The following is a 6,000-nucleotide window of genomic DNA, read 5'->3' on the forward strand; positions in this document are numbered from 1 at the left end:
AGATTTTGTCAAATGCTTTTTCTGTATCTATTTATATGATAATATTATTTTTCTTCATTAACCTGTCAATGTGACGGCTTATATTAATTGATTTTCAAATGTTGAATCAGCCTTGCATACCCCCACTTGAGGTGGTGATAAATCCCGCTTGGTCTTGGTGTATAGTTTTTTTACACATTGTATTCAATCTGCTAATATTTTATTGAAAATTTTTGAATCTATGTTCATGAGAGATATTGGCCTGTATTTTTCTTTCCTCACAGTGTCTCTGGTTTAAGTATCAGTTTGCCTCATATAATGTATTAGAAAGTAATTTCTCTGCTTCTACCATATCAATGAAATTGTAGAGACTTGGTATAATTTATTACTTAAATATTTGGTAGAATTAACCAATGAACCCATCTAGGCCTGGTACTTTATGTTTTGAAAGGTTATTAATAATTGATTCAATTTCTTCAATACATGTAGGCTTATTTAGATTATCTACCTTTCCCTGTGTGAATTGTGATAAACTGTGTCTTTAAAGAGATTGGTCCATGTTATCTATGTTGTCTAATTCACAGGCATATAGTTGTTCACACTATTTATTTATTATTCTTTTAATGTCCATGGAATCTGTAGTGATGTCCCCTCTTTAATATCTGATATTAGTAATTTGTGTCTTCTCTTTTTTTCTTAATTAGGCTAGAGGTTTATCAATTTTATCTGTCTTTTAAAAGAACCAAATTTGAGTTTCATTGATCTCCTCTATAGATTTCCTATTTTTAATTTTATTAATTTTGACATTAATTTTTATTATTTATTTTCTTATGTTTGGTTTGGATTAATTACTCTTATTTTTCAGTTTACTAAGGAAAACCTCACACTACTCATCTTAGATTTTTCTTCTTTTATAATAAATGCATTCAATGTTATAAATTTTCCTCTTAGCATTGCTTTTGCTATATCCCATAAATTTCGATGTTTTATTTTTATTTAGTTCAAAATATTGTAAAATTTTTTTTGAGATATCCTCTTTGATTTGTGTGTATTTGGAAGTGTGTTATTTAATCTCCAAGTATTTGGGGGTTTTCCACATATCTTTCTGTTATTTATTCAAGTTTAATTCCATTGTAGTCTGAGAGCAGACATTGTATGATTTTCATTCTTTTGAATTTGTTAGGGCATATTCTATGGCCAAGAATGTGATCTGTTTTGGTGAATGTTTATGTGAACTTGAAAATAATGTGTATTCTTTTGCTGTTGAATGAAGTATTTGATACAGATGTCAATTATATCCCATTGTTTGAGTTTAACTGTGCCCTTGCTGAATTTCTACCTGCTCTATCTGTCCATTCTCGTAGAGGGTTGTTGAAGTTGTCAACTACAATAATGGATTGATCTCTTTGTCCTTCAAGTTCTATCAACTTTTGCCTCATACATTTTGACACTCGGGTAAGTGCCTGCTCATTAAGGGTATTTATGTCTTCTTGGATAACTGATCTCTTTATCATTATGTAATACCCCTCTTTATCACTGATAAATTTTCCTGCTCTGCTGCCTGATATACCTGAAATGAATATAGTTACTCTAGCTTTCTTTTGATTCATGCTAGCATGGTATATATTTCTCCATCCCATTACTTTTAACCTGTACTTTTCTTTATATTTAAAGTGGGTTTCCTGTAGACACCATATCAGTAGGTCTTGTTTTTTGATCCACTCTGACAATATCTTTTAATTGGTTTATCTAGACCATTGACATCTGAAGTGATTATTGATATAGTTGGATTGATGTCTACCATATTTGTTACTGTTTTCTATTTATTACTCTTGTGATCTGTTTTAATTTTTTTCTTCCACTCTTTTTCTGGCTTTTTGTGGTTGTGTTTGAGCATTTTATGTAATTACATTTTCTCCTCATTCTTAGCTTATCAATTATATTTCCTTTTATTTTAGTGTTTGCCTTAGAGTTTGTAATGTATACTTACAATGAATCCAAGTCCACTTTCAAATAACACTATATTGCTTCATAGGGCAAGAACCCTATAATAACAGAACATTACTATTTTCTATCTCCTGTTCCTCATATCATTAATGTCATTTATTTCACTTGTCCATTATATATATATATATATATGCATATATAAAAAAGTGTATATATATATAAGCATATATATATATAATATAAAGAGGGTTACTGTTATTATTTTGAACAATTATTTTCTATTATATCAACTAAGAATAAGAAAATTAATGTTTTCATTTTACCTTAACAAATTCTTCTTTGTTGCTTTCCCTTTCTTTATGTAGAGCCAAGTTTCTGATCTATGTCATTTTCCTTCTCTTTTACAGGTTTTCAACATTTCTTGCAAGGCAGGTCTACTTGCAACACATTCCTTCAGTTTTTGTTTGTCTGAGAAAGTCTTTCCTTCTCTTTCACATTTAAAAGATAATTCCATAGGGTGCAGAAGTCTAGTTTGATGTTTTTTTTAACGAACACTTTTAATATTTCCCTCTACTCTCTTCTTGCTTGCATTGTTTCTTAGAAGCTTGATCTTATCTTTGCTCCCGTATAACCCACCCCCTGTTTTTTTTTCAAGATTTGTTCTTGAATATATTCTAGGTGTAGTTTTTTAACCTGGGTACACCCAGGTTAAGGTGTACCCACTTAACCTGGGTAGTGTTCTTTGATCTTGCTAGATCTGTGGTTTGGTGTCTGACATTAATTTGGGGGAAATTTCCAGTCATTATTTTCTCCTCAAGATTTTTGTATTCCTTTCTTTTTTTCTGATATTGTCATTTTAAGCTTGTTTACACCTTTTTTAGTTGTTCCACAGTTCTTGGATATTCTGTTCTAACTTTTTCCAGTATTCTTTTTGCTTTTCATTTGTGATTTTCTACTGACATATCTTCAAGCTCAGAGATTCCTTCACCTGTGAGCTGTGTCCAGTCTACTAATGAGCTTATCAAATTATCTCTAGCCTTTCACTTTGGATTATTTATTAGAAGTCCTATCTCTCTGCTTACATTGCCCATCTGTTCTTACATGTTGTCTACTTTATCTGTTGGAACTCTTACCATATTAATTATAGTCATTTTAAATTCATGGTTTGATAGTCTCAACATCTCTACCATATCTACATCTGGGTCCAATGCTTGCACTGTCTCTTCAAACTTCGTTTTTGTTTTTTTTTGTTTTGTTTTAGTACGCCATCTAATTCTTTTTTCATACTTGGACATGATGTACTGGTTAAGTGGAACTGTAGTAATAGGGCTTCTGTGACGTGATGATAAGCTGTGAAGTGGAAGGAAAGCAATCTACGGTTTTATGATTAGGTCTCAGCACTATAGTGAGCCTATCCCTCTGACCTGTGAACTTCACAGAGCACCACAATTCTCCCTAACCTCTACACCTTTGCTGGGACCAAATATTTACAGTTAACCCGAGTTTGATATTTCCCTTCTGTCAGATCAGTTAGTCTATTACAAAAACTCCATTATTTCAGGCTCTGGTAAAATAGTTTCCTTTTAAAGCAGGACTTGTTAAAAACAAAGTCCTCTGGCATATTTCAAAATGGTTATTTTCACCATCTCCTATTAGAAGTATGAAAGGATTTTTCTCTGATATTCACCAAGAGAATCTGATGGGGCATTTGAGAGGAGCATTTACAAAAGTGTAGCTGAGTGGGTTTCTATGACTACCCCATCCCAAAAGTGATTAACACTTGTCCACTCTAAGTCTAGCAATTCCAGAAACTTGTCATTTATGGTTCAGGTTTTCCTATCCTGGTATTGATTCCCTCGTAAATGTCCGCTCAGGGGTTTCCACTCTAACAAGTTGTGATTTTCTGTATTTGCCTGTCTGCCTAATTTTAAGCACAGTAGTTTGCCTAGCTCTAATGGATCTAAGAGCTGTTGATTGTTCATTTGGTTCAGGTTTTTACTTGCTAAGACAGAGCAATGACTTCCAAGCCCTTTATATGCTGGACCAACAAACTGGAAGTTCATTTCTATATGAATTTGAAGATCAGCTTGTTAATATATGCAAAAGGGCACCTAGAATTTTATAAATATTACATTTAAACAGTAAATGAATTTAAAGAATATGGTATCTTAATTCCAATCCATAAATACAGGATGTCTTTTCACTTTTTATGTTTCCTTTAGTTTCTTTCAATGACGTTTTATAGATTTCAGCACACTTTTTGTTAAATTTATTCATAAATGTTTTATTCTTTTTGATAGTATTGTAACTGGAATGACTTTCTTAATTTTATTTTCATTGAGAATATTTTCTTCTATTTGTACCTCTGTTGAGTATTTTTATCATGTAGGGTGTTGAGTTTAGTCAACTGCTTTTTTTGGCCTCACTAAAAGTGATCATGTGTTTTTTGCCCTTTACTCTATTGATATGCTGTTTCATTGGTGGATTTTTGTATGTTGAACTAACCTTGCATACCTGTGATAATTTCCGCTTGCTCACGGTGTTAAAACTATTTGTATGTGTTGCTGCATTCAGTTTGTAAATATTTTGTTGAGGACATTTTATCTATATTTAAAGGAATGTCAGTTTGTAGTTTTCTTTTCTTGTGATGTTATTGGTTTTGGAATCAGAAAACTGCTGGTCTTATAGAACGAGTTGGGAAGTATTCCTTTCTCTTCTAATTTTAGAAGAGTCTATGAAGGATTGGTGTTAATTCTTACATTAACATTTGATATAACTCATTGGATAAGCCATCTAGTCCTGAGATTTTCTTTATGAGAAGTTTTTTCTTACTAATTTAATCTCTTGTTATAGGTATATTCAGATATGATCTTTCTTCTTGAGTCAGCTTTGGTAATTTGTACATCTCATGAATTTGTCCGTTTCATCTAGGTTATCTAATTTTTTGTAATAATTTTTTATATTATCTTATAATTCTTATTTTTATAATTACTAAAATTTCAAATTTGAGTCTTCCGTCTTATTTTCTGAGTCAGTCTCACTAAAGATTTGTTAGTTTTGTTGATCTTTTCAAAGACTCAACTTTTGGTCTCATTGATTTCTTTCATTTTTTTCCCCCTATTCTCTGTTTCACTATTTTTACTCCAATCTTTATTCTTTCCCCCCTTTGATAGCTTTTTGGTGTACTTTGCTCTTCTTTTTGTAGCTTACTAAAGTGGAAGATTAGGTTGTTTATTTGATTTTTTTTTAATAGGTATTTATAGATGTCATTTTTCTCAAAGCACTGCCTTTTTTTTTTTTTTTTTTTGGTTCTGTGGGGACAAAGTGCCTGAAGTTCACCTCTATACACAGCAGAATGTGGGTTCAGTTTCATAGCAGCAATAATTGGTTGGGAAAGGCTTTGCAGCTTTCTATGAAGGCAAGTCACATGGGATTTTATTTATTTATTTATTTATTTATTTATTTATTTATAAAAACAGAAATGTATTTCCACAGTTCTGGAGGCTAAACATACAAGATCAGGGTGCCATGCATGGTTGTGTTCTGGTGAGGACCTCTTCTAGGTTGCAGATTGCTGTTTTCTTTTTGTATCCTCACATAGCAGAAAGAGAAGGTGAGAGCTCTCTGGGGTCTCTTTTACAAGGGTTCTAATCCCATTCATGAGGACTCCATCCTCAAGATTTACTTACCTCTCAAAAACTCCACCTCCTAATACTATCAACTGGGAATTAGGATTTCAGCATAAGAATTTGGGGGGAACACAAACATTCAGTTCCTAACAGATTTTTTTTTGTGTAATTTATGTAATCATTTTCTTACTTTCAGGCATTTAGATTGTTTTCTACCTCTGCAGTAAATAATACTATAGTAGTGAGCATTAAAAATATATAAACCTGTGTCATTTTTTCCCCTATATATTTCCTTAGGCTTTATGAATGACTAAGTCAAAAAGTGCAGGTATTTTTAGGTTCTGAATATACAGCTTTCCTGAAAGATTGTACTGCTTCACACTCATACCAATTTTCTCACTATACTCTTGCCGCCATTTAGAACAACTTTTTTATTTCTTTTAGT

Source organism: Pongo pygmaeus, chromosome 21, assembly GCF_028885625.2.
Source record: "Pongo pygmaeus isolate AG05252 chromosome 21, NHGRI_mPonPyg2-v2.0_pri, whole genome shotgun sequence".
Classification (NCBI taxonomy): domain Eukaryota; kingdom Metazoa; phylum Chordata; class Mammalia; order Primates; family Hominidae; genus Pongo; species Pongo pygmaeus.